The sequence below is a fragment of the Phalangium opilio genome, unplaced genomic scaffold, assembly GCF_054372755.1.
Source record: "Phalangium opilio isolate 3A_F unplaced genomic scaffold, DU_Popi_V2 ptg000017l_1, whole genome shotgun sequence".
Classification (NCBI taxonomy): Eukaryota; Metazoa; Arthropoda; class Arachnida; order Opiliones; family Phalangiidae; genus Phalangium; species Phalangium opilio.
Genome location: NW_028324151.1, coordinates 6,131,169 through 6,144,314, shown reverse-complemented (window position 1 = coordinate 6,144,314; position 13,146 = coordinate 6,131,169). Strand labels below are relative to the sequence as shown.

The window sequence follows — 13,146 nt, the reverse complement described above, 5'->3', positions numbered from 1 at the left end:
CTAATTAAAGAGTTACTGCCATAATTTTCGTCATCCACAAACTTAAAATACGAAAAAAATCCTTGAAAAATCTAGTTTATTATGATGTTTACTTTTGTATTTGGTTTCGTAGAAATTTATAAAATTGCAATCAAAGTTTTGTGTTTGGAAAAGGCTTAGCTAAATTTTGTTTCGTTTGATGACGTAGTAAGGAGAAATTTTCTCTCTTGATGTCGCTCACGTGACGCCTGTTAGTGTCTCAGCGCTGCGTTAAGCCTAATTTATTCAGATTCGCGCGGCATTGGTATACTCGGGAGTCTCGGGCGCGCGCGCAGGGATAAGGGAGTCAGATGGATTGGAAATGATGATGGGCGACCTGCGGCACCATATCTCTCCCAGTGTACCTCGCGCACGCCCCTACCTTTCCGTAGGCGATTGCTAAGTGCTGCCGCGTAGCGCCATTTTATTTGAATGAGAACTAGCTTCTATTTTTGAGATAGAGGGAGCGTCCTTTACAATTTCGTCCGGCACGACCCTACCTAACCGCTGGGGATGATGGGAGGACTATGGTGCCGTAGGTGGGGGTACAAAGGCAACGCTTAAGGTATGGGGGTTTCCACTCCATTATTCTCTCCTTCAAGGCGCGCGCTTGTCTTTTCCGCGAGATGCCGTGAGTGACGTAGCAAGGAGAAAAACCCGCCAAAAATCTTCTCCGCAAATTTGCTTTTGCCCCCAAATTTCAAGTTTTCGAAGTTTTTTTTCTGTGTTTTCCTCATATTTAAATATTTATTAAGCATATTTTTGGAATCAGAGGAGTTTAAACTCTCAAAAAAGTAAGGTTTTCTTTAGATTTGAGATAATTTTTAAATCAGTTCAGTATTCCTTTAAAGACCAAATTATAGTAATGTTTCCACGTAATCAATTACAACGCAATTAATCAATCGATAAATTTTTCACATTATTTTGTGCACTTTAAAAATCCTTAAGACCGTTGCTCCCTAACCATTTCCAACAAAGAATTAGAATTTCAATATTTGATAATATGAAAAATAAATCTCTAAGAATGCATGTATAAGAAAGCTCTATAGGTCTAAAATTAAAAGGGAATTTCTCATCAATGAGAGTGTTTTTTGGAAAGAAAGTAAATTTAGGGAAAAGTAAAAGTTTTTAAAACGCAAAAAAGGCCGGAGGGGGATGGGGGGGGGTCAAGTTCCATTAAAAGAACTTAGATAAAAGGATGCTTGGAATCAATCTTCCTAACTAAAGAAGGGAAAAAGATTTTAAATCATTTATCTTCCAAGGATCGAATAACGTTCAAAGACTCCGAACCGAAATTCAAATGCATTAAGCTTATTTCCTTCAACTACAGGCCTTTACTCTTTAATCGCTATAATCAAAGGGTTCAAACGAATCAAATATTCAAGGTTAATGAAGTAATTTAAAGTATACAACAAACTTATTTAGATTTAAAATTGAGATCGAACTTGGAGTTGGAAGGAACTTAAAAACACTGATGGAGAGACCAAGCTTCCATGTGGTAGAATAATAGATCATTTTTGAAAAGGGGAGGGGATGTAGTATCGTCTGCTTGATTTAGGGTTAAGAAGAAACATCCGGTATAAGGACCCAAAGACGTTAAATAGGGCTTTAGAGTTAATAGTCCACCAAATTTGGTTCGTATTGTTTGAAGCCTTGTTTGTTAACACCAATTTTTTGTCTCCGGCTTTTGAAAAAGATCTATTCTACCATTGCCTTCTATATTTATCAAGGCCCGTGCACTGTGATATTTTTCCTTCTCAAAAGTGGCATTTTAGTTGGCCATGGCTTCCACATGCTATAGGCGCCGTTTCTCAGACTTTTTGGGCGCGAAATCTTGCGAAATGACACGTCAGTTTTTAAAATTCCACCAATCCGCCATCGATGTTAAAGAGCGCCAAAATCCAAATTGCACAAGAATCTACTGATAAACAGCGCCATCTAGTTTAAAAGTTGGGAAATAATATACAGTCTCTTAAAATATCACAATTCACGGGCCTTGGTAGATTCAAGAGGCAATGGTTCAATCATTAAAAATGTGTATACAAGTTTCCAGACTTGGGGAATTAATTTAAACGTTAATTCGCTCAGTATTTTACGAAACAATCTTCACACCCAAAATAATTTACTTTAATTAAGTATAATTAAGTTTTAATTACAATCTCAGTCAGTGATAAAATTGATCAGGATCAAAATTTAATTTACCGGAACGCTATTGCTATAAAAAGTCCCTTTTTACGAAATTTTACAACGCAACCTTTTTAAAGACCCGCTTCTCTTAAACCCAAAACAAAGTTGCAACATACTTTATATTTATAGTAAAGTATTAAGAAGTATAGCTTAGAAATACACGAAAAAATACTTTGCCGGAACGGAATATTAAACGGTACTTCGCACGAGGTGACTTTGGAAACTATGGTTAAGTTTATATTTGGAGTACTTAGTTTGATAAAGATTAATAGTTCTTTAGAGATGCAGCTTTCCTACAGGTACGCTAGCGTGTTGTTTAGGCCAACCCTAATACGAGTTAAGGTCAAGATACTCAAGATTATAGGAGAGAAAAATTCGTAAATGACTACTTCACCTTCCCTTTAAATTCGGTTTTTTAACTTTCATTATACAGGGTGATCCAAAAAGGGAGGATGGTAGGACCAAAGTACAGAGGGTTCTATATCATCCATTTTGAGTAGAATATGTTCAATGATATTATGCCCTAAGGGTCAAAGTTTATGATTGGAGTGGTTTAAGGATGACCCCTTAATTAAATTACTATTATCTATCAGTTTCTCGCTTAAATTTAAGGGGTCATCCCCAAAACACTCTACTCTCCGGGCCACTGTTTTCGAGTTAAGATTGGTCAATGTATTTTACTGATGACCCCTTAAATTTAATTAATAAACTGATTAAGACAATGATTTCTAATTTAATTAAGGGGTCATCCCTAAAACACTTAAATAAAATCATAACTCGAAAACAGTGACCCTTGTTTCAAAATTTCATATTAGTTACATTTTTGACTCAAAATTGATTTCCCATGTAACCAGCATTCCACTGTATACACCTATATAATAACCCTTTTTAGATCACCCTGTATTTTAAAAAATAATACTTATAGAATTCAACCCAATACTACTAGAGAGAGAGCATTAATATCCCAAACACGTGACTGCATCATGATCTCACTACGACGTCACGTAATTTCGTCAAAACACATAAATTTTGAAGTAATACCTCAATTATCCCAAACTTAGAAGATGCATGGTATAAACAGGACCAAGTTAAAAGGACTAAACAACAATGGGCGTTTCTGAGTTCAAACTGCGAAAAAATTGAAACCAAAACCAAAAGAAAACGAAACGATCTTTTAATCGATCCTTGACAAAAACCTTAAGCCTAACTCAATTATAACCCAACTGAACCGAACCGAAAAGATACCACCACCACCACTAAAAACTTGCACTTCCCAAAATTATATTTAACGCTTAAATGAGACGATGAGAGTCTTGAAAATAATGAACCTACTGCCGCGTGTTATCCAATATAGAGTCCGACGCCGCGAAAAATAAGTCGGCGGCGGCGTTTGCACAGTTTAGGCATATTGGCGACGGCGCGCCGCCGACGCGCCGTTCTATAAACCGGCGGCGGCGTTGCATACAATTTTATTGGCGGCGGCGGCGTTAGAGGCGTGTAAGTTCACAACGAGTGATTAATGTCGTATGTAGTTCTCAGTTGTGAAGTGGTGGTGTTCACAAGATCAGTCCATGTTCGAAAATACTGGTTGAAATCTCTTGAAACTTTAATGTGATTTGCAAAATAATGTTTGGTATTTTTGTGCGAAGTTTAAAATGTTTCTCTTTCCTGGCTTTTTACCTCTCCGAGTGACGTATGTCACGGAGAGGTTCTAATTTCGACGTGTCTGTGTGTGTGTCTGTGTGTCTGTGTGTGTGTCTGTGTGTGTGTCTGTCCGTTGTTACACCCACGTGACCGCGTTCGCAGTTTGCAAATCGGAGCAAACGTGTATTCAATTTCCAGACCGCATTTACAGTCCCGGAAATTGTATTGCCTGTCTAACAACTCTGTTCATTTGTTCACCCCACATGGACACCAGTCTGAACTTACTGGCTTCTAAACACCACCATCTTCTAGTCTTTCGCCCATTCCACATGGACACCAGTCTGTACTTACTGGCTTCTAAACACCACCATCTTCTAGTCTTTCGCCCATTCCACATGGACACCAGTCTGTACTTACTGGCTTCTAAACACCACCACCTTCTCGTTTTTGTCCATTCCACATGGACACCAGTCTGTACACCTGGCTTCTAACACCACCACCTTCTCGTCTTTGTCCATTCCACATGAACACCAGTCTGTACACCTGGCTTCTAACACCACCACCTTCTCGTCTTTGTCCATTCCACATGAACACCAGTCTGTACACCTGGCTTCTAACACCACCATCATCCTTAAGGTTAAGACATACGCGGCGATCGGCTAGGGTTACGAGAAACGTCTAGCCTTCCAATGGAGGGGTCTTCCTCCAAGGTTCACGCAATTGCGGTTGTTCTTGCTTTTAGCTGTAGTTCGACACCCTTATATACTACCTATTTGAGTAAGGCGAGCAACCGGAGTATGCTTCATTCCAAACGTCAATATTAGTCAAGTCTCTCAAGGTTGTTTAATTATTCTTTTTTAAAACGATGTAACGCTCAATAAGGCGAACAACTAACGAAGAAAATATTTAATATTAATTATATTTATTTAATTATTTAAGAAAAATCTGTGCTAACTAAAACCATATAGTCAAAGTTAATATAGGACGAGTAATGAAGATTGCGTATAAAGTCGATACACTGTACACATTTCATAGTTAATATAGAGCGAGTATTTAAGAATTTCGCCCACTGTATTACTAATCATGGAAACTCTAGAAAATTAAAATAGGTCGAGTATTGATGTTAATAGAGACGGAGTAGAGGAGTTGAATTAGGATAAATAAAAAATGCAGTTTGTTGTGTCACTGTCTCAGTTAGAGAGGTAACGGTTGGTAAGTGCGATACTATCGTAAGTGTGTTTTGGGCACATTCGCGTTGTTGGTACACAATTAGAAAGATGTTTTCAATCCACGGCCATCTTTGAAACTTCCACACCTCTGTTCATACTCCTTGGGTGTTTTAAATTTCTTTTCTTAAAGAATTAAGAAGTTGAAACTATATATTTTATTAGCGGCGTATTTAAATATTTTTTACCGTCGCGAAACACCACAATGATAAGGAAAAATATTTTTTTAAAACATAATCAGATGAATTTCAGTTATAAAGAACTAAAATTCTGTGAATACCTAGGAGTAATGGAGTGAATTTTTACCAATGCCCAGAGATAATAAACATAAGCGGGATTGTTTCATATTTGAACAAAAATACTGTTTCCACTAATAGGTTTATACTCCTTGTTTTAATATTTAAGATAATCTAGTTTCTCAACTCAAAATTAAAACGGAAAGAGTTAAAAAGCAGCCTATGTTTATTCTGTGTGTGTCCGTCCGTTAGTGCACCGCGTTAGCAGTTCGCTTTGTTTTGTGGAAAAAAATCCTACAAAACCTTAATATTTGGTTTTCTCATAATGTATAATTAATATATGGAAATATTTTTCGTAATTTCGATGCCTTTAGTGGTTTTGTAGCTATAAAGCTCTGTTTCATTTTGATATCCCAAGAATATTTTTTATTATTATTATTTGAAATCGATGTTTATATATTACTTAAGCTATACTACATCTGTTTATAGCATAATTTTTTCTAAAGTGATTTCAAGAAGAACGCATCCATATTGGTCAAATGAACTTTTATTTGTCAATAGGCCTATTGAACCAAAAAGTAAACGCTTGGGTTTGGTTTTCGTTTCTGTAATACAGAGACATTAACGGTTCAGAGTGAGCCGAAAGTTAAATACACTTTTAAATAATTAGGCTTAGACTTTATAATCATGGTGGAAATCTGGGCCGCGTTCAGCAGAGCTCAGCGCTGTTAGCAGTGTCCTACAGAACGGGATTTTGTTATTGAATTTAGACGTCACGGTGCTCAGCGCTGAGCCAGCACGGTCTTCAAGGAAAATAGTCGGGTTTTTGGATAACGTGACGTAAAACGCGTAGTTCTCAGCTTGGCGAAAAAAGCATGGAGGAATTAATACAAAAAGCTCTTGCTGATTATGATGGTACTAGAGCTATTTAATTAGCGTGAAAGAAGTTGATCACGTGAGAAGTTTAAGAGACATATTAGTGTCTAATTTTAATTATAAAAGTTGTTGTTATCTATCTCTTAAAATATGTTATCATACAATTTTTGTTAAGCCTTGGTACCTTGCACGCTTTATTGCGCTAGCGTCATTTTTAAAACACCGATGACCGGAGAAAAGATATGACGAAAGAGCTCACAGGTAAACGTTTTCCAAATCCGCTGTCTTTTTTGGTGAGCTCTGCTGAACGCAGCCCAGATCAGAGAAAGGTCTGATCGCAATCGGATTATAGCTTCGTGTTTTCATGCTTTTTATGGTGCGCATTTACCTTCAGTGTGTGTAGCCACAAATTAGCTTTGGTGTTATGTAACGTTAACAGTCATGTTGACAAACTAAGAAAATCGTTGAGGTGAAACGAGAGGATAGTGTTTACATGGCAACCCTGTTGTGAATATGGCTTTGAACATAGAGGGTATACAGTTGAGGAGTAGAAAATTGGGCCTTTACAAACACGTAAAGGTAATATCCCTCCAAAGTTTTATCTCTTCATTTCCCGTTTTTCCCCCATCGGATGATTTTAATGTGTACAAGTATATCCTTATTGGATGTAAAATATCGTCTGATTTACAGTATATTTGCTATGCTTTGTATACTGCTTTAATATTTCATAAATTTTAACTTCACTATTTGCTCATAAAAAAAGAAACATTTCCATATCTGGGTAAATAAGTTTGTAAGTAGTCCTCCTTTAGACTCGGAGAGGTAATATTTTGGTTTTCCCAACTTGTTGTAAGAACATTAGAATGAAAATTAAGCATAATTTAATGGCTTAGTCTCAAACAGTTTAAATTTATTTCCTTCAGCTTCACTGGTTCGAATCTCTTGAAATTTTAGTGAGAGGCATATTGAAAGGTTTTAAATTATCGTGCAAAATTTCAAAGTTTTGAAACGAATAGTTGTTTTCGTAAAATTTTCCTAAGCGACTAAATGGGTTGTAGGATTATGCACAAACAAAATTTTTTGGAAGTGAATTGTTCGTTTAAAAATTTTGAAACTTTGCATCATAATTTAAAACCCTTCAATATGCCTCTCACTAAAATTTCAAGAGATTCGATCAAGTGAAACGGAAGAAACCTTTAAACCGTTCGAAGACCAAGCCCTTTAATTAGGGCTAATTTTCGTTTTAATATTTATTAAAAACTATAAAAGGAAATGATTTGAAAATTTCCAAAAAATAGCAAACGTTGTTTTGCACATCTCTTTAAAATTTCAAGAGATTTGAACCAGTTGTTTCAACATTCTGCCTAAATAACTGTGTTCCTCCCATAGCCGGCCTATGGCTCCTTCGATTTTTCGAGCGATAAAGCCCAAAATTACCAACACGCGCTTTTACATAGGAAAAACATTGGCGTGTGAAGCCAAAGAGTGATCCAGTGGGCTGTGGTTGTAGCAAGGAAGGCAGAAATGAGAACCAGTCAAGGATAGGAGTCTAGATCCGTGGAGTACAAATTTATTATGACTAGAATTTTTAAACTGGTCCCTCCTCAACTTTCTTAAAAGTTCTCAATTAATAAACTGATCCCAAGGACCTGTAAACGCCGGATTTAGAATAAAAAAAAACTGGTCAGAGCAATTATTAAACTGGTTTTGGACCTGTGGACCTTTGCTATTTCCAAGACTGGTTGGCACGCCCATGGAATACTGAAGGACCGATGGCAGCCCATAGAGCCCCATACTAAGCGACTAAACGACCAACGTTAAGCTTACTTCCCCCTTTTCAGCCCCAAAATGGAGGGGGGTTATGAAAAATGAAAATACCGAGTCAAATCCCCGAAAAAGCTAGCGCCATCTAGAGAAAATGAGACGTTAGATGCTTCCCTCTTTAGAACGTTGATTCCCCCATATGTCCCCCACTATCCGGTTTGCTACTATTCGCCGCTAGAAGGCGAATTAACAAGTATTTTTCAACTTTCTCCCCCTGCCATCCGTCCTTCAGTATTGGTTCGTCCATGGCACGCCGGCGTACGCCGGTGATATTTCGGCGTCGCGGCGGGGCGGCGCGCTGTTTAAAAGTACGTACGGCGGCGGCGGGGTTAAAAACTGGAAATGTGGCGGCGCGCCGGCGTACTATCGGCGGCGTCGGACTCTAATCCAATATCATTGGAGCGAGTAAAAAGTAAAGACTTTTGGCGGGAAAAAACGTTAAAAAAACACACAGACAGAAGAAACATTTTATTTTTTTTTTGTTTGTTCTTTTCCTGAAGTGTTGGCGCCTTTAGTCTAGTTTTTCTGGAAGGTTTCGGTAACTACGACCGAGAATAGATAAAAATAAAAAAATAAAAATAGTCCCCAGGGCTAATGTGGAAAAAACGTCACGTCAAGTTTACTGTTAAGGGTGGTAGCTAGATACCGGAAGAAGTTCATAAGATATGTTCCATAAGTTTGTGACTGGTTACAAACTGGAGCCTGTCATGAAGTGACGTAGGCCATAGTGAGGCGCTGTCAAAGGCTTACTAATGCAGACTAAATAGGACCTAGATGGAAGTTCTGCAAAATTAACCACCGAGTGTAGGACTTCAATTCTCGCTTCCGTCGTTCTCGAACTAGCTCGAGCTGTAAGTCTCTAAGTAAGCATTACGAAGTATAGGTAGTGTCGCCATACTTATGGAACATATCTAATAACCTTATGATAAGGGACTAGCAACTTCACTCTTTATTTTTTTTTCTTATATACTATTGTTACGTTAAAAATCGTAATGCGTGTCCTCATTCTTAATTTTGTTTGGTCCGTTGGGGATCCTTTTAGCTAAAAAAGGATCGTGATCCGCTTACACCGAAATACTAAATAGGCCTACTCAACCGTAAGGTGACGCGAGATGATCTTCTCGCAATTGTAAAGATGTTTCGCATCTTTGTTACTAAACATCTTTCTTACAATAAACATATAATATTTTTTTTTCCCATTTTCCTATTTCCTGACACTCGAAGCACTCAACTATAATTTAAAAGCTAGTGGATAAGAAATTACGTGATTTAATTGCGCTATTTATCTTGAAATTAAAATTAGTTTTTAAGTTTCATGACTTAACTACGAGGGTGTTCCTAAGAAAGGTCGGGAGTGGGGTGAATTCCTGTATACCAAGCTTCTGGGCGGCAATAATACCCAATAGGCGCCGACCGTTCCGTGTCCTCCATTGGTAACTTGACCCCAACACCTTTCCGTCACCACCCAAGTGAACATAATTTCCCTCCCTGACTAGTCACATTAAATTGCACATTGAATAATCACATCCTGGTGGAGTTAGTTACGGCTTAACTTAAAAAGATATCAATCCTTATGAATAACACGACAGGTCTGCCCACTCTGTCCCCCTATGACCTTAAAAACACTCATATACATTTAAAAAAAAAAGACCAATGAACAGTGGGGTTGATTTTTGAGTCGAACATTTCCTATTACCTCAAAAAGATTCTCATAGGGTTGAATAAAAGAAGTTTAACATATGTATTGAATGTAAAGATGAAGAGATCATGAATAACAGGCGGAGAAATTTTTAATCAAGGATCTTCCGGTTTTTTTTTTTAAAAAAAAAGGCGCCAAGTAAGTTTTCGTGGGAAATAAATGAGTGTAAGAGATTGTACCAAAAATGCATACAGTTAACGGGAATCATTGTGTAGCCATTTTCTCAACGTATCTAAGGCAGGTATCGGAAGAGCTAGACTATTCATTATGCATGACGATTGACGAATTTTATCTCACGAATAATCTATCTCGCGTCAGAATTATGACGTGTGACGAATAGTAAGCTCTCAGAAGAGGCTCCCATAAAAAAAAAAAAATATTTGGGGGTACAATGATTCATTCTTAAAAGCTGTATGTATTCCTTATTGTACTAAAAGGATGGAGGGGACGGTATACTGTATCTTCATTTGAATAAATTCTCTCACTCAAGATCAGGGACTGAATAAAATAGACTCAACAGGGGGAAGAAGTTGGAAAGCAAAAATCTCGGCGCCTAAGAATCGTGTTAAACCGAGCCAAAGTTGTATTCCAAAATATTCAAATCAAGAAAAGGAGACCGACCTTTCTTATAGAGACGGACGGTCTACTGATTTAGCATTAACTAAACTGTGATGAGTCTCAACTTTTATATATCAAAAATTTCTGAATCATAAGAAACTCTGTTGATAAACTTTTAAATTAAAAGTTTAAAAGATAATTGGATGCGTAATAAAAACCTTTAAGAATGATAAAAAACGCAATACTCTATATGAGGGAGTTTCGTCTATAAATCCCTGTGGACATTTCTTTCCTTAATCATTTCGCGCCAAAATATTCGCGAGCTAAGCCTAATTCCCGCCGGAATTGACAAGCACACGCCATCACAACCTTTTAATTAACTCTCGGAAATCCCCAACCAATTCCCATCGTATTCTTCTTTGGCAAACCAATATTAAATTGAGGTTATATGTGTAGTGGGCGGCGAAACAAGCCGATAAGAGATTTTTCCACTAAACTTGAGGGTATACGAGTTGGTTAACTTGGTTTTCAAGAATCGAATTAGGCTTAACACAAATTGATTGAGAAAGCAAAAGGGTTAACTATGTTCGATTATGCGATATAAGTCCTTCTGCATCTAATTAAATAATTAATAAGCGTGTTTTTACTGGTTTCTTGTTAATTAAGTTACAAAACTAATTTATGCAAATGCATAACGTGCTATCAAGAAGTGATATCTAGTTTATTAGGAAGAAGGTATAAATTCGCGGCCACATTTCCAGCTTTATCTCCAGTCCAAACGTATAGTAGGTCCGGAGTTAATCCCCGCCGCCTCTAAATTACAACCAGCATCTCATTGGTTCTTGAAAACTCACGTCAGCGCGACGCGAATGACGAAAATTACAGTCATATTTTCCGACTGAGGAGAGGCTGCGAAATAGCCCGGGGCCTCCTTTTACGTCCCCCCTTGTATTTTGAAAGGGGGACTGGGACTATGGCGCGCGAATACTTAGGCATCTTATACCTTCTCCCTAATAAACTAGATATCACTTCTTGGTGCTATTAAATCTTAAGACGGACTGACATCAGGAACGATTTCATTGATGGGACTGATTGGATGGTTATATAATCTACAAAATTGCAATCAAGAATCTTGGATCTTTTAATTTGCATATTTTGAAAGGTGGGCATTTTTTCCCCAAAGAAATCGCGCCTTTTCACTGCCTTAAGCCCAATATAAAAAAACCCCAAAAAACATGGGGTTAAATCCAAAATTCAGACGCTAATGAGGATTCAGATTGTAGCGCACCTGTTTTTGCTACCTGCCTTTCCAAACAATTTACGACTTACAATTAAATTTTTCCGTATTTTTTTTACAAGTACCTAATCAGGGTTCATAAAACTTTCAATGTCTGACGTCACTAATAACCAAAAAAAAAAAACGATAAAAGCACAGGGACGAAACAAAGTGAGCGACAAAAACACATAACAATAAAATGGGTACTTACATTTTAACGACGATCGAATACTAAAAGATAGTACAATGTTACACACACTCGCAAACGCGCAGAAACACTATGCTAACCTATCACGCGTAAAGTTCACAAAGCTAAACTTGCTTTTAAAAACTAACGCGCAACGCGACTTAAAATGTCTATTTTTTTTAACAGTTTGGGAAACCGATTGACGCATTTTTATGTTCAATATCAGTTTCAGTGTCATAGTAAGTTCACGATCGACAGTTTTTTGGTTTTCCACGACGGTCCACCTAGCTAGGAGAGTAATAAACTTGGTCCCTCGTTGGTCGGCCTCCATTTACTCGCATCAAAATGCTTCAAGGCGACATGATCACGTGACTTCTTCCAGATGTGCGCGTTATAGGGAAAGGGACTATGGGACGCTGCGCTTTGACCCGAAAGTTTGTTAATGGGCGCGCAACATTTTGGTACTGCTCGCTAGTTACGATTGGCCTTGCGGATCAGGGTCAGGGACTATGGGACGCAAGCGCTCTGACCTGACAGCTGGGAAAGGGTCTATGGGACGCAGCGCGCTGACCTCAAAGTTTGCTTATTATTATCGCACCAACTTATGTACTTACCCACTATTTTTGGCATCCCGATGAACTCGTAGATAGCTGTAAGTTCAAATGTAACCGCGCCACATAAGTCAAAGTTCAAGCAACCCGATCCTCCGTGCAACTCGGTCGTGCACTGGACATCCCAAATCTTGATCCCTCGCTGATGGCCAAACGTGAGCCTTCCAAGAAATATCCATCCTGACGTCATTCAGTCTGTATTGTTCAGTAGGTGATCTAATTCCATCGTTGATTTCATCCAACGTCAATTACTTCATGTTGATTTAGCTTCCTTTTTTCAAAATTGCATTACTGTAAATAAATAATGAATGCTAAGTTGAAAAAATTATTTTAATTCGAAGAATATTTCTAATTATCTAAAAATAATTACCTAATTTTGCTCTATTTCTATTCAGAATTAGTTTATTTTACTATTATTTACGCTATTCAACATTTAATCACAATTAAAAGCTATTTAATTGGTCAATGTAATGTTAGATTGGAAAAATTATTTTTATTCCAAAAATATTTCTAAATATCTGAAGATAATTACTTAATTTTGCTAAATTTCTATTCAGAATTAGTTTACTTTACTATTATTTACGCTATTCAACATTTAATCGCAATTAAAAGCTATTTTAATTGCGTAATGTAATGTTAGATTGGAAAAATTATTTTTATTCCAAAAATATTTCTAAATATCCGAAAATAACTACCTAATTTTGCTCTATTTCTATTCATAATCAGTTAATCCAATTATTATTTAAGTTATCCAACAATTAATTGCAATTAAAACCGATTTAAATTGATTGAAAATGCTTAATT

The 13,146-nt window shown here is 37.2% G+C and overlaps 1 protein-coding gene and 1 long non-coding RNA gene across 3 annotated transcripts in view; both read right to left on the bottom strand.

Annotated features, from left to right (window-relative positions):
• LOC149702730 (protein Wnt-4-like) overlaps nt 1–12,332 on the bottom strand; it is a 151,310-nt gene extending 138,978 nt beyond the window's left edge. For both annotated transcript variants that reach the window (XM_089866643.1, XM_089866642.1), the window contains exon 1: nt 11,756–12,332. The gene's annotated coding sequence lies outside the window, so the exon portion shown is untranslated. The remainder of the gene's footprint in view (nt 1–11,755) is intronic.
• LOC149702729 (uncharacterized) overlaps nt 1–13,146 on the bottom strand; it is a 157,899-nt gene that overhangs the window by 143,038 nt on the left and 1,715 nt on the right. Inside the window, exon 3 of the long non-coding RNA XR_016381848.1 lies at nt 12,346–12,633. This is a non-coding gene — a long non-coding RNA (uncharacterized LOC149702729). The remainder of the gene's footprint in view (nt 1–12,345; nt 12,634–13,146) is intronic.